This window comes from Arachis hypogaea, chromosome 7 (genome assembly GCF_003086295.3).
Source record: "Arachis hypogaea cultivar Tifrunner chromosome 7, arahy.Tifrunner.gnm2.J5K5, whole genome shotgun sequence".
NCBI lineage: Eukaryota > Viridiplantae > Streptophyta > Magnoliopsida > Fabales > Fabaceae > Arachis > Arachis hypogaea.
In genome coordinates, this window is record NC_092042.1 from 74,572,649 (window position 1) to 74,589,599 (window position 16,951).

The 16,951-nt window shown below is 39.3% G+C and overlaps 1 non-coding gene across 1 annotated transcript; it reads right to left on the minus strand.

The window, feature by feature from the left end:
* Window positions 1–15,189: 15,189 nt before the first annotated feature.
* LOC112704533 (small nucleolar RNA R71) lies at window positions 15,190–15,293 on the minus strand. The gene has a single exon (XR_003155154.1). It is a non-coding gene; the product is annotated as a small nucleolar RNA R71 (small nucleolar RNA).
* Window positions 15,294–16,951: the final 1,658 nt, after the last annotated feature.

Below are 16,951 nucleotides of genomic sequence, written 5' to 3' on the forward strand. Positions count from 1 at the left end.
TATTCTTTGAATTAATGTTATTTGAGATATTTCAGTTTATTGTTACTCTCTTTTATTTATGTTACTGTTGCTTCCAATCTGAAGACATTTTTGTTCTAGTAGTTTTACTTTTTCCCTTTTGGTCTTGGTTAAGAAATCAGTAACTCAGGAGTTATTATACTCAACGTGGTCGATAATTGCTATCTTTGCTAATCAGCTTGAACTTCAATAATCCCAATCTTTTTCTAGGAATTAATTAGGATTTGAAGATCAAACTAATTAGTCACTTGACCTTCCCTTGCACTAGCAAAGGTTAACTAAGTAGAATTAAGATTCAATTTTCATCATCATTGATAAGGATAACTAGGATAGGACTTCCAATTTCTCATACCTTGCCAAAAGTGTGTTTTTACAGTTATTTATTTACTTTACTTGCAATTTAAATTTCTTGTTCCTCATCTTTAAAACCCCGATTTATAATCTTCATAACCAATAATAAGAACATACCTCCCTGCAATTCCTTGAGAAGATGACCCGAGGTTTGAATACTTCGGTTATCAATTTATTTAGGAGTTTGTTACTTGTGACAACCAAAACGTTTGTACGAAGGGATTTTCTGTTGGTTTAGAATCTATACTCACAACGCGATTATATTTTTGTAAAATTCTTTACTAGCAAAAATCTTAACATCAGTCCCATTAGTTGTCTTTTTGTTTAATTTTCTTATTTATCTTTTTCTCTTTAATTCTTTATCTTATCTTATTATTCAAATTTTAAAAGTTTAGTATTTTGTTAGTTTTTCTTTCTTTTAAATTTGAATTTCAAATTCTCCCTTTGACTTTCTCTTTTTAAATTTCAAAATTTTTCAAAATCAAATCTTCTGCCTTAATTTTCAAATATTAGCTTATCTTGTTTCTTCTTTTGACTTTTTCTTTCTAACTTTTTAATTTCAAAATCAAGTTAGTTACTTGTTTATTTTTATTGTAAATTTAAAAGTTTGGTGTCTTTTTTTTTTAATTTTCTCCTTCTTCTTTTTTAAAAATCTTTAACCTCTTTCTCTCTCCATTTTCAAAAATTCTTTAATTAAGGACTTCCTTATTTTCGAATTTTTACTTTATTTCATTTGATTTCTTTAATTGAGTTTCTCACAAGGAGCTCTCTATACTTTGACATAGAGACTCCCTTCTTTCTTCTTTGTTCTTCTTCTTCTTATTTATGAGCAAGAACAAGGAAAGAGAACCTCTTCTTGATCTTGATCCTGAACCAGAGAGGACCCTGAGGAGGCGTTTGCAACAAGCTAGAGCACACTACTCCGGAGGGATTCTCACTGAAACTTTTGAGCAAGAAGCTAAAGAAACAAACATGGCAGCTAATCCAAATGATGGAGGATTCACAAGGAAGATCCTTGGTTCTTATACTGCACCGACATCTGACTTCTATGGGTGCAGCATATCCATCCCTACCATTGGAGCAAACAACTTTGAGCTGAAGCCCTAACTAGTCACTTTAGTGCAACAAAACTGAGAGTTTCATGGGCTCCAACAGGAGGAACCCAACAAATTCATATCTAATTTCTTGAAGATCTGTGATATAGTCAAGACTAATGGAGTGAACTTGGAGGTTTACAAGCTCATGCTCTTTTCTTTTGCTGTAAGGGATAGAGCAAGGCTTTGGCTGGATTCTCAACACAAGGAGAGCCTAGACATGTGGGAGAAGCTGGTCAATGAATTTCTAACCAAGTTCTTTCCACCTCAGAAGCTATATTTAAAATTTATGAAAAGTAAAATAAATAATTAATTTTGTAGCCAGTGTTTGTGAAATATTATTTTCTTTCTTGATTTCATAGTATATACCTACATACAATAAGATTAACACTATTTACAAAGTTAATAAATAATACACATAAAAGTAAGGGTAAAAAACCTAAGTAAATTAAAAAGTCACCATTATACATAATAGTCCTAAATTAAAAAACGTTACATGCATGTCTCTAAGCACAAATCTATGTAAATCGAATTGACCGAGTTCGATTTAGCTTCTCTGGTACTAAATCAAATCAGTTTGATTCGAAATAGTAGAAATAAAGGCAAATCGAAATGGGTAGCTTCGATTTGTGAATGAATGTATTTCGATTCATGTAAATTGAATTAGGTTGTTTCGATTTACTCCATGCATTTGGTCACTGATAAATCAAATGAGGAGGTTTCTGTAACACCCTACCACACAGAGCTTTAAACTTAAGCTGTAAAACAGAGGTGGTGTTGTATTATGACTTCTATTATAAAATATACATACATAATATAATTGAAAGAATATAATATTCGAGGAGTCTTGAAGGTTGGTTAAAGCAAAATCGTGAAAATAAAAGCGCAACGCTTAGAATCACGATCACTTACGTACGAAGAAAAGTAAATATACATATAGATAATAGGAGCAGAGTGTCAAGGATACAACCTGCGAAGCTAAGTCTGGCCCGAGGATAGTTATATGCATACATATAATCCCAAGATTACCCAAAATACTCAAAATAGACCCTATATCTCCACCAAAGCCTCTAAAAGGCACAAAAGTAAAACATAGATATACAAAAAGAGTTCTACATACATACATACATACATACATACATACATACATATATATATATATAGCAAAATACAACATCCGAAAGTCCCACTTTGCTGTAGAGAAACTCCAGACGCTTAGCGAGGTGCCTCTCGACCTGTATCTAAAAGACAAATATCCGTATGGAATGAAAACCAGGGGTTCTCAGCATGGTAAAGGTGCTGTATACATAAGATATAATATCTTGGGAAAGCCATAGGCAATCCTAGAACTCTGACACTCATATTATAAAACTTAAAGATTTAAAATGGAAATTGTTCATACCCTGGGTCAAGCTGTCTGACCCGGGATGTTTAGTGACAAGCTGACCGACCTCTTCTCAAAGAGCTCGGCCAATGCTCGACCTCTTCACAAAGAGCTCGGCCAAATCACCATAGGAGCCCAAAGTAGGCCCAAAACGAAGGAGTACAGCCCAAATCTAAAGGCGGTCAGAGCCCAGAAAGATGAGGCGGTTCCCTTGAAGATAAGTTGACCTCACCCAAAAGATAAGATAAGATAACATAAGATAACTAACTTATCTTATCTAGAAAGGTCACTCCACACCATTATAAATACGCTGGAGCACCCAGGTATAACTCATACTCTGATTCTACTCAATACCTGCTTAATTCCCTTGCTAACTTAAGAATCGGAGTCCCTTGCAGGTACCCCCCACCCTCCGGGGACGAAGGATCAGCACCACCACCAAGCCCAACAAGTCGGACACGGCGGCTCCAGCCACCATCAACAAGTCGGACACAACAGTTCCGACCAGTACAGAAGATCTCGTCCGAGATCGACTTAAAGTTTCAGGTAACCCTCGGAACATTGGCGCCGTTGCCGGGGAACTTGGAAGTCATCCCACCACCATGGCGGATAACCATGACAACGACCATGATTCAGATCTAGAGGATAGAATGCCGCACAAAAACTCGGACACTACACCAAAGGATACTCCTCAACTTAACAACAAAAAGGATTCTCCAAATGCAGGAGCCATGGAGGCGCTTCGAAACCGTTTAAAACAACTGGAAGAAGAAGCCCTACATCAACGAAAGGCTGAGAAAGACCTACAAAGGGAGATAAAGTGACGCCAGGAATTGGAGGACAAACTCCTAAAACTCGAAGCCAATCTCAAGGTCAAAGCTAATCGATCCTCTCATGAGGATAGCTCCTGCAAGGACCAAGATCCATTCACCAAAGAGATCATTAAAGCTAAAGGTCCCAAAGGACTTCAAAGCTCCAGACATGACTCCGTACGACGGAACATCAGATCCAAGCCATCATCTTAGCAATTTCAGAAGCAGGATGTATCTCACGGAGGCCTCAGATGCAATCCGTTATTCTCCATCCAGATGGACAAAGCCAAACACGCACCGAGCCTATTAGGAATCAAGCAAGGAGATCGAGAGAAGCCTTCGCAACTACATGGAAAGATTCAACAAAACATGTCTGGGCATACAAAGTCTGCCAACAGAAGCAGCTATCAGGGGCCTCATCAATGGTCTACGAGAAGGACCTTTTAGCCACTCAATATCCAAGAAGCACCCAAACATCTCTAAACGAGGTACAAGAACGAGCAGAGAAGTACATCAACATGGAGGAAAACTCTCGACTAGGAGAGATCTCAAAAACCGAACATTCCTACTCCTCTCGGGATAAGGATAAAGAGTCCAAGAAAAAAGAAGATCAACATGGAGAGAAGCCTAGAAAATACCACAATTACACCCCTTCAGGTGTCTCTTGTGGATGTCTACCGAGAAATATGCAATACTGAGAAGATCCCACCACCTCGCCTAATCCAAAACCAAAGAGGTCAGACGCGTTGAAGGTCCACCTCACACCGAAGAGGTCGGACGCGTTGAAGGTCCACCTCACACCAAAGCAGTCGGACGCGTTGAAGGTCCACCTCACACCAAAGAGGTCGGACGAGTTGAAGGTCCACCTCACCCCAAAGAGGTCAGACAAGATGAAGGTCCACCTCACACCAAAGAGGTCGGACAAGTTGAATGTCTCACGCCAAAGAAGTCAGACGAGTCGGACAAGTTGAGTGTCTCACGCCAAAGAGGTCGGACGAGTTAAACGTCCACCTCACACCCCTGAGAGACATGTTCATGGAGGATTCGCAGGAGGAGGGATCTCTAAATCATCTCGCAAAGGACACCTCAAAGAGGGATATTAAGGAAGGGAGATAGGTTTGAATAGGACAATGGGGTGCAAACAAGCCTTCCAAGATTACAAAAATTCTTGGGGCAACCACCCATTCTTACCCGACCAAGGGAAAGTGAAAAGCTCATATTATACCTCATAGTAGGAAGTCGGGCAACAGCCTCATCACCAGTTAAAGAAGACAAAAGTGGGCAACAACTCGTCTACTTCATCATCAATGCTCTACAAGGGGCCGAACTAAACTATCAAAAGATAGAAAAGTTCGCCTACGCCCTCACATTCTCTTCTCAACAACTCTGCCCATATTTTCAAGCTCACACTATTAGAGTTCGAAGCAACCAGCCCATAAAAGGCACCCTACAGAAAACAGACTTAGTGGAAGAATCCTACAGTGGGCAATCGAGTTATCTGAATTTGATCTTCGACATGAAGCTCGGACAACCATCAAATCACAGTATCTGGCCGACTTCATTACAGAGTACACTAACACCCCGAGAACTCCTACAAAATGGAAACTCTACAAGGACGACTCTCCAAACAAACCGGGAGTGGTGCAGGTGTAATTATAGAAAGCGATCAGGGAAGCCAAATCAAGCTAAATAACCAAGCTGAATACGAGGCACTACTGGGTGGTTTAAGGCTAGCTAAGAAGATAGGAGCTTACCGTGTCCAGTGATTCACAAGTAGTCACCTCACAAATAGAAGGGAGCAACCAAGCTGAGGATTCCACCATGAAAAAATAGCCCGGACAATTCGGGGGACCCTGGACAAAAACAAAAAACAGCTCGGATAATTCGGGGAATATGAAGTCCGACACATACCTCGGGAGCAGAATGCCCGAGCTGATGCATTTTCAAAACTAGCCAACACCAAACCAAGAGGCAATAACAGAAGCCTCATCCAGGCTACATTACAAGACCACAACAAGGAAGGAAAACAAACCCTCTCCTCAGGGTCCCGTGACACCAACTCATTCTACGGAACCTCCTAAGTCGCACACAGTACTCAGGGTCAGCCACAGTAACACGCATTAAAACTATGGAATCCAGTCAATCAGACATGCCGTCCGGGATCTTAGTAGACATCTCAGCAATATTTTTTCAAGAAGACATAGGTCAACCATGGGGTTATTACTAAATAACTCGGACAATAACAGCAAAACATCAAGTGTCAGACACAACAGTAAAAGGGAAACCCCAGGACTCACACGAAAGTCCAGGGGCACCCTTTGGAGGCAACAAGAGAGCAAAAACCCAAATACAAAGTCTAAAGCTTTACATCAAAAGCATGTTAGCTTCTACATTGCCCCACCAGAGGAGCTCATCAATGTAACATCACCTTGGCCGTTCGCAGAATGGGGACTCGACCTCCTCGGATCCCTTCCCCAAGGATCGGGACAAGTCGTGTTCCTCATTGTAGGGGTGGATTACTTCACAAAATGGATTGAGGCAGAGCCCCTAGCTAATGCCACTGCTCAAAGAAGTCAGAAATTCTTGTACAGAAACATTGTTTCAAGGTGTGGGGTTCCTTACTCCATCACCACAGACAATGACACTCAATTTACAGATGCAGGTTTTAGAAAGTTGGTAGCCGACTTGAAAATAAAGCGCCAATTCACACCCGTAGAACACCCATAGGCTAATGGACAAGAAGAAGCTGCCAATAAGGTCATGCTAGTCGGGTTAAAACGGAGGCTACAGGATGCAAAGGGAGCTTGGGCTGAAGAGCTCCCACAAGTCCTATGGGCATATCGAACAACTCCACATTCCACCACAAAGGAATCACCTTTTCGATTGGCTTATGGAATGGAGGCAATGATACCGGTAGAAGTTGAAGAAGGATCTTCCAAAACGATCCTCTACAACGAAAAAGCTCATCCTAAATAATATCGCAACAAGTCGACCGGGAGAGGGAAAGCTAGCAGCTAATTGGAAAAGACCCTGCCAAGTCACGAAAGTACTGGGGAAAGGTCACCACAAAGTGTCCGACCTCGAGGGGCGAGAGCTACCAAGGTCATGGCATGCCTGCAAAAGGCGCCAGGCCGAGATCTAAAAGATTGCCTGACCTAGAAGGGTAAGCACTAACATGTACACACTCTTATTCATATCCTCATTTTATTGTTTAAAAGTTCGCAGATTCCCTAAAAAGTTTCCTACCAAGACGTCCGATTACGACAGGTCGGCAAGGTGAAAACCAAATTCACCTCCCGATCACGACAAAGGTCGGCACGGTGAAAACCAAATTCACCGCCCAATCACAATAAAGTCGGCAAGATGAAAGCCAAATTCATCGTCCAATTACAAAGCGACAGGTCAGCAAGGTGAAAACCAACATCACCGCCCGACCATGATGACAACCGACTTCATCGTTTGATTTCGACAAAGGTCGAAAAAGTGAAAACCAAATTCACTGCTCAATCAAGACGCATTAATATGAAGCATTCATCGTCCGATTATAAAGCAACAGATCGACAGAAAGTGAAGAACAGATTCATTGTACGATCTCGATAGGAATGATCGTTCGACAAAGGTGAAAACGCAATTCACCTAAAGGACGATCAAACCAGGATAGAAACCACCATCTACAAATCGGCAAAGATGAACACCGAATAATGCAAGAAGTTATCGAAAGTGATCCCAAAAAGAACCTGACGAGGTCTTATGGATTGCTATATAATAACTTAAAAAGACTGGCCGACACTAAAAAGTCGGACCAAGTCAACCCAAGTTATCAGCAAATCCCTGGAAAGAGGTCTGGCCAACCCTATTAAAGAGGAACTATTATAACTTAGAAGAGATCGACCTAACGAAGTCGGTTTCCTACAAAACAAGTTATAAAAGTAATCCCTGAAAGAGACCTAACAAAGGTCCAAGAAAGAGGATTACAAAAATAACTTAGAAGAGATCGACCTAACGAAGTCGGTTTCCAACAAAACAAGTTATAAAAGTAATCCCTGAAAGAGACCTGAACAAGGTCCAAGAAAGAGGATTACAGAAATAACTAAGGAGAGCCCGACATGACAAAGTCGGCCCAAACGACAAAAGAGTTATAAAAGTAATCCCTGAAAGAGACCTGAACAAGGTCCAAGAAAGAGGATTACAGAAATAACTAAGAAGAGCCCGACATGACAAAGTCGGCCCAAACGACAAAAGAGTTATAAAAGTAATCCCTGAAAGAGACCTGAACAAGGTCCAAGAAAGAGGATTACAGAAATAACTCAGGAGAGCCCCGACATGACGAAAGTCGGCCCACAACACAAAAGTTATAAAGTAATCCCTGAAAGAGACCTGAACATGGTCCAAGAAAAAGGATTACGGAAATAACTTGGAAAGCTACAGATTGGACCGACAAGAAGAAGTTGGACCAACGAAAGCTACAGCTTGGACCGACAAGAAGAAGTCGGACCAACGAAAGCTACAGATTGGACCGACAAGAAGAAATCGGACCAACGAAAGCTAAGATTGGACCGACAAGAAGAAGTCGGACCAACAAAAGCTACAGATTGGACCAACAAGAATAAGTCAGACCAACAAAAGCTACAGCTTGGACCGACATGGAGAAGTCGAACCAACAAAAGCTAAAGAATGATCGACAAGAGAAGTCGGACAAACGAAAAATGTGCGCTAAAACGGACATAGCTCCGCCCAAAAAAGCCACGGCTCCACGACAAGGCTATCAAAATTGTTCAGACTGACTAAAAAGAGTTCTACGAGAACACTAAAAAGTCGTCAGACAAGTTAGCCCCAAGGACCACCTCGACCAAGTAGAAAGTGGACAAAACTAGGAGTGATCAAAAGAGGTCAGACAACAAAGTACCGACACTCTACAAAGATCCACAAAGGGGACAAAGACATCTCGCAACGGCCAGAGGAAGGCCAGAAATGCTTTGCTAAAAAGTACGAAGTCTTGAAAAAAGACACTACTTAAAAGGCAAAAGCACAAATCAAAACGGCGCTAAAAAGTCATCCAAATAGACTATAAAAAAGGTTCTCCCATCGGAATACTACCTAAAAAGTTGTTGGATTATGACTAAAAAGCCCGAGCAGTGAAGACAAACAAAGTCGGAAGAAGGCTGAAAAAGACCTCTCAACAAAATAAAAAGAGTAATACCAGACTCGCACAAAGGAGAAACTACTCAAGATCGACCAAAGTCAAGATGCTTGAGCACGACTTCCTCAAAGAGATCGAAGCTCTGAAAGCACGATCTCACGAAAAGATCCGAACTCAAGCAGGGGCAAAGTTGTACAGGTTGACGTCAGCTAAGAAGTGGCACAAGTACGATCTCAAAAAAAGAACAAGCCAAAAGGTTGGGAAACAACTTAAGGCTCAAATGTGCTTAGCCAAAAGGGATACAACTCCACTCAAAGAAGGCACAATCTCAAACAGGGCTACGAACGTCATCCGAGACTAAAAAAAGGTTCTATATAAAGAACACTAAAAAGTCATTGGACAAGTCACTAAAAGCCCGGATATCAAGCCGCAAGGATAACTTCGCCAAAGCAAAGGGTTGTCAACACAAACTTAAAGCAAGGCGTGATCCAGAAGGCAAGGATAGAAAACCCACACTACCGCTCAAAAGAGGTTGGACTGTGAAGTACCAAACCTCTAGAAAATCTGCAAAGATTGCAACGCAATGAAGAAACAAGCCAGACAGATGCTTGAGCACGACTTCCAAAGAGATCGAAGCTCTGAAAAGCACGATCTCACGGAAAGATCGAACTCGAGCAAGGACACTGTTCATACCCTGGGTCAAGCTGTCCGACCCGGGATGTTTAGCGACAAGCTGACCGACCTCTTCTCAAAGATCTCGGCCAATGCCCGACCTCTTCACAAAGAGCTCGGCCAAATCGCCATATGAGCCCAAAGTAGGCCCAAAACAAAGGAGCACAACCCAAATCTAAAGGCAGTCAGAGCCCAGAAAGATGAGGCGGTTCCCTTGAAGATAAGTTGACCTCACCCAAAAGATAAGATAAGATAAGATAAGATAACTAACTTATCTTATCTAGAAAGGTCACTCCACACCATTATAAATACGCTGGAACACCCATGTATAACTCATACTCTGATTCTACTCAATACCTGCTTAATACCCTTGCTAACTTAAGCATCGGAGTCCCTTGCAGGTACCCCCACCCTCCGGGGACGAAGGATCAGCACCACCACCAAGCCCAACAAGTCGGACACGGCGGCTCCAGCCACCATCAACAAGTCAGACACAACAGTTCCAACCAGTACAGAAGATCTCGTCCGATATCGACCTACAATTTCAGGTAACCCTCGGAACAGAAACCATAAGCAGGGTGATTCTCTAAGGTTCTTAAACTTAACCAAACTCTAACTAAAAATCCCTCCAAAATATTTCTCCTTCCTCCAAAACTCTAATAGAATCACGCAGACAAACAAAACAGGCAAAGGACAAACACAAATATATTACAATTATTGCAGGTAACAAGTATGACAAATAGCATATTGATTCATAAAGCCAAACCCAATTAATTCACAAGCAAACAAAACAAGCATATGCATATAATGTATGCATGCCCTATAGTTGTTGATATCAATTGTCGATTATATAGCCAGCCCGCCAGCCCGACATATCCTGGTAGCTAACCGTGGACAGTCACTGTACACTTATCTCCAAGCTAAAAGATTAACCATGGGAAGAATCCCAAGCTGACATGGGGGAGACAGCATCCCAAGCTCAATAATATCCATGGGAAGAATCCCAAGCTAACATAGGGGAGATAATACCCACTACTAGAAAACAAGTTATTACAGACGAATATTTCCGACATATTTTATCCCATGGAAATATAGATAGAATTTGTAAGGAATTTTTTGTCAGAAACCAAAAAATGAATTAGCATAAATTACATACAGAAAACAGAATCCATCGATAATTCTGTCAGAAAAATTAATTTTTTCGTGGAAAATGGTTATCGATAGAAAATCTGTCTATAATTAAATGAATAAAAATGTTGCATTTTATTAAATTATTATAGATAGAAAATCTATCTTTAATTTAAAATATTCCATTTAAAATATTGGGTTAAACGTAACTCTACCCCTACCCTCTCGAGCTCCACACTCCAAACGTGCTTCACAGTCATCTTCCTCGTCGTCTAGCTCCATTCACACTGGAACCTTTCTCTTCAGCGCCTTCATCCACCGCATTCTTCATCCAAATTATCACTACCACAATTACCATCATCAACACCTTTGGGACTTCCATCACTCTCGTTGTGCACAAAAGTAATTTTCTTCATCCGAATCATCCATGTTCTACTATATTTTCTTCTAGTTTTTGATATAATGAAATTCCATTATTACAATGTAATTTTCATGTCATATTAGTTTAATTGCTGCTTGATTTCATTTTCGATTTGGGATTAAGCTAGCGTCTGCCTTTGTTTTTGTGATTTATTTGGTTGCTGTGATGAACTTTTTACTTAATCAAAGCATTTGGAATGATGCATGAAAGCTGTTTTAATGAAAAGCTTCAGAAACAAGATGGGTCATTACAGGTTCTTTTGGAGCTGCTCCTATAAGATATAATGTTCTTTGGGGGATTATGTTTGGATACAACTAATTATTCAACAATAGCTGATGAGCGGATAATTTATACGCTTTTTGGCATTGTTTTTAGATAGTTTTTAGTAGGATCCAGCTACTTTTTGGGATGTTTTCATTAGTTTTTATGCTAAATTCACATTTCTGGACTTTACTACGAGTTTGTGTGTTTTTCTGTGATTTCAAGTAATTTCTGGCTGAAATTGAGGGACCTGAGCAAAACTCTAATAAAAGGCTGACAAAGGACTGCTGATGCTGTTGGATTCTGACCTCCCTGCACTCGAAATGGATTTTTGGAGCTACAGAACTCCAAATGGCGCGCTCTCAACGGCGTTGGAAAGTATACATCCATAGCTTTCCAGCAATATATAATAGTCCATACTTTATTCGTGATTAGACAACGTAAACTGGCGTTCAACGCCAGTTTCATGCTGCATTCTAGTGTCAAACGCCAGAAACACATCACGAACCAGAGTTGAACGCCAAAAACACGTTACAACTTGGCGTTCAACTCCAAGATAAGCCTCAGCTCGCGTAGAGATTAAGCTCAGCCCAAGCACACACGAAGTGGGCACCGGAAGTGGATTTATGCATTATTTACTTATTTCTGTAAACCCTAGTAGCTAGTTTAATATAAATAGAACTTTTTACCAGTATATTAGACGTCTTGGATTATATTTTTGATCTTTTGACCATGTTTGGGGGCTGGCCTCTCGGCCATGCCTGAACCTTCATCACTTATATTTTCAACGGTGGAGTTTCTACACACCATAGATTAAGGGTGTGGAGCTCTGCTGTACCTCGAGTTTTAATGCAATTACTACTATTTTCTATTCAATTTGATTTATTCCTGTTCCAAGATATTCGTTGCACTTCACCATGATGAATGTGGTGATCTGTGACACTCACCATCATTCTCACCTATGAACGAGCGTGACTGACAACCACTTCCGTTCTACCTTAGACCGGGCGCATATCTCTTAGATTTCTTAATCAGAATCTTCGTGGTATAAGCTAGAATTGATGGCGACATTCATGGAAATCCGGAAAGTTTAACTTTGTCTGTGGTATTCCGAGTGGGATTCCGGGATTGAATGACTGTGACGAGCTTCAAACTCGCGATTGTTGGGCGTGATGACAAACGTAAAAGAATCAAGGGATTCTATTCCGACATGATCGAGAACCGACAAATGATTAGTCGTACTGTGACAGAGCATTTGGACCATTTTCACTGAGAGGATGGGATGTAGCAATTGACAATGGTGATGCCCTACATACAGCTTGCCATGGAAAGGAGTAAGAAGGATTGAAGGAAGGCAGTAGGAAAGCAGAGATCCAACAGGGACAAGCATCTCCAGACACTTATCTGAAATTCCCACCATTGAATTACATAAGTATTTCTATCTTTTTTTTATGCTTTATTTACTATTCGAAAACTCCATAACATTTATTATCCGCCTAACTGAGATTTACAAGATGACCATAGCTTGCTTCATACCAACAATCTCCGTGGGATCGACCCTTACTCATGTAAGGTATTACTTGGACGACCCAGTGCACTTGCTGGTTAGTTGTGCGGAGTTCTGACTAAGTGTGATTCACGTTTGAGAGCGCTACCAAGTTTTTGGCGCCATTATTGATGATCACAATTTCATGCACCAAGTTTTTGGCGCCGTTGCTGGGGATTGTTTGAGTTTGGACAACTGACGGTTCATCTTGTTACTCAGATTAGGTAATTTTCTTTTTGTTTTGTTTTCAAAAAATTTTCAAAAAAAAAATTATCCCTATTTTCGAAAAAAAAAATATTTTGAAAATAAATCATTCTATGGCTTCAGAATTTTTAAGAATGGATTCTAGAGTTTCATGAAGCATGTTAAAGCTGGCTGGCTATTAAGCCATGCCCAACCCTTGGATTGGAGCTTTAGGCTAACATTGAAAGATTCCTGAAATTCTTCTTATTAAAAATTTTGAATTTCTTATTTTCTTTTTCCTATATGTTTTTCGAAAATAATAAAACAAAAATCCAAAAAAATTATAAAAGTATAAAAATCAAAAAAATATTTTGTATTTCTTGTTAGAGTCTTGAGTCAATTTTTAAGTTTGGTGTCAATTGCATATTCATATTGTTCTTGCATTTTTTCAAAAAATTCATGCATTCATGGTGTTCTTCATGATCTTCAAGTTGTTCTTGGTAAGTCTTCTTGTTTGATCTTGATGTTTTCTTGTTTTGTGTATTTTGTTGTTTTTCATGTGCATCTTTGCATCCATATTTTCTAAGCATTAAAGATTTCTAAGTTTGGTGTCTTGCATGTTTTCTTTGCATCAAAAATATGTTCTTGATGTTCATCATGATCTTCAAAGTGTTCTTGGTGTTCATCTTGAAATTCATAGTGTTCTTGCATGCATAATGTGTTTTGATCCAAAATTTTATGTTTTGGGTCATAATTGTGTTTTTCTCACTCATCATTAAAAATTCAAAAATAAAAAATATCTTTTCCTTAATTTTCTCATAATTTTCGAAAATTTGAGTTGACTTAGTCAAAAATTTTTAAAATTAGTTGTTTCTTACAAGTCAAGTCAAATTTTCAATTTTAAAAATCTTATCTTTTCAAAACTTTTTCAAAAATCTTTTTCTTAGTTTTATCTTTATTTTCAAAAATTATGCTAACAATTAATGTGATTGATTCAAAAAAATTGAAGTTTGTTACTTTCTTGTTAAGAAAGGTTCAATCTTTAAATTCTAGAATCTTATCTTTTAGTTTCTTGTTAGTTAAATAATTAATTTTAATTTTGAAAAATTAAATCTATCTTATCTTATCTTTTATATCATATCTTTTTCAAAATTTTATCTTTTTCAAAAATTTGATTTTAAAATATCTTTTCTAACTTCTTATCTTCTTATCTTCTTATCTTTTCAAATTTGATTTTCAAATCTTTTTCAATTAACTAAATAACTTTTTGTTTGTTTCTTATCTTTTTCAAAACCACCTAACTACTTTTCTCTCTCTAATTTTCGAAAATATCTTCCCCTTTTTCAAAATTCTTTTTAATTAATTAATTGTTTTAAATTTTAATTTTAATTTTATTTCTTATCTTAATTTTCAAAAATCATTAACTCCTTTTCAAAATTATTTTCGAAAACTTCTATCTCTCATCTTATTCTAATTATTTATTCATTCACTAACACTTCTCTTCATCTCAAATCACTGCCCCTATCCTTACCCTTGTGTTTGGATTCTCCTTTCTTTATTCCCTTCTTCTTCTACTAATAATAAGGAACCTCTTTACTGTGACATAGAGGATTCCTCTTCTTTTTCTGTTCTCTTCTCTTTCATATGAGCAGGAACAAGGAAAAAGGCATTTTTGTTGAAGCTGATCCAGAACCTGAAAGGACTCTGAAGAGGAAACTAAGAGAAGCTAAATTACAACACTCCAGAGACAACCTTGCTGAAATTTTCGAACAAGAAAAGGATATGGTAGCCGAACCCAACAACAATAATGCAAGGAGGATGCTTGGTGATTATACTACACCTACTTCCAAGTTTGATGGAAGAAGCATCTCAATTCCTGCTATTGGAGCAAACAATTTTGAGCTGAAACCTCAATTAGTTGCTCTAATGCAATAAAACTGCAAGTTTCATGGACTTCCATCAGAAGATCCTTACCAGTTCTTAACTGAGTTCTTGCAGATCTAAGATTATTAAGACTAATGGAGTAGATCCTGAAGTCTACAGGCTCATGCTTTTCCCTTTTGCTGTAAGAGACAGAGCTAGAGCATGGTTGGACTCTCAACCTAAAGATAGCCTGGACTCCTGGGATAAGCTGGTCACGGACTTCTTGGCTAAATTTTTTCCTCCTCAAAAGCTGAGCAAGCTTAGAGTGGATGTTCAGACCTTCAAACAAAAAGATGGTGAATCCCTCTATGAAGCTTGGGAAAGATACAAGCAGATGACCAAAAGATGTCCTTCTGACATGTTTTCAGAATGGACCATGATAGATATATTCTATTATGGTCTATCTGAGTTCTTTAAGATGTCACTGGACCATTTTGCAGGTGGATCCATTCAACTAAAGAAAACACCTGCAGAAGCTCAAGAACTTATTGACATGGTTGCAAATAACCAGTTCATGTACACTTCTGAGAGGAATTCCGTGAATAATGGGACGCCTCAAAGGAAGGGAGTTCTTGAGATTGATGCTCTGAATGCCATATTGGCTCAGAACAAAGTGTTGACTCAGCAAGTCAACATGATTTCTCAAAGTCTAAATGGATGGCAAAATGCATCCAACAGTACCAAAGAGGCATCTTCTGAAGAAGAAGCTTATGATCCTGAGAACCCTGCAATAGCAGAGGTAAATTATATGGGTGAACCTTATGGAAACACCTATAATTCATCATGGAGAAATCATCCAAATTTCTCATGGAAGGATCAACAAAAGCCTTAACAAGGCTTTAATAATGGTGGAAGAAAAAGGCTCAGCAATATCAAGCCTTATCCATCATCTTCTCAGCAACAGACAGAGAATTTTGAACAGAGTACCTCTAACTTAGCAAATTTAGTCTCTGACCTGTCTAAGGCTACTTTAAATTTCATGAGTGAAACAAGGTCCTCCATCAGAAATCTGGAGGCACATGTGGGCCAGCTGAGTAAGAAAATCACTGAAACTCCTCCTAGTACTCTCCCAAGCAATACTGAAAAGAATCCAAAAAGATAGTGCAAGGCCATTGATATAATCAATATGGCCGAACCTAGAGAGGAAGGAGAGGACGTGAATCCCAAAGAGGAAGACCTCATGGGACATCTCTCAAGCAAGAAGGAGTTCTCTATTGAGGACCCAAGGGAATCGGAGGCTCATATAGAGACCATAGAGATCCCATTAAACCTCCTTCTGCCATTCATGAGCTCTGAAGAATATTCTTCCTCTGAAGAGGATGAAGATGTAACTGGAGAGCAAGTTGCTCAATATCTAGGAGCTATCATGAAGCTGAATACCAAGTTATTTGGTAATGAGACTTGGGAAGGTGAACCTCCCTTGCTCATCAGTGAACTAGATACATGGGTTCAGCAAACCTTACCTTAAAAGAGACAAGATCCTGGCAAATTCTTAATACCCTGTACCATAGGCACTATGACCTTTGAAAGGGCTATGTGTGACCTGGGGTCAAGCATAAATCTTATGCCACTCTCTGTAATGGAGAAGCTGGGAATCATTGAGGTATAACCTGCCATGTTCTCATTACAATTGGCAGACAAGTCAGTAAGACAAGCTTATGGATTGGTAGAGGACGTGTTGGTAAAGGTTGAAGGCCTTTACATCCCTGCTGATTTCATAATCTTAGACACTAGGAAGGAGGAGGATGAATGCATCATCCTTGGAAGACCTTTCCTAGCCACAGCAGGAGCTGTGATAGATGTTAACAGAGGAGAATTAGTCCTTCAATTGAATGGGGACTACCTTGTGTTTAAGGCTCAAGGATCTTCTTCTTTAACAATGGAGGGGAAGCATGAAAAGCTTCTCTCAGTACAGAGTCAAACAAAGCCCCCAAAATTAAACTCTAAGTTTGGTGTTGAGAGGCCACAGCCAAACTCTAAGTTTGGTGTTGAATCCCCACATCCAAACTCTAAGTTTG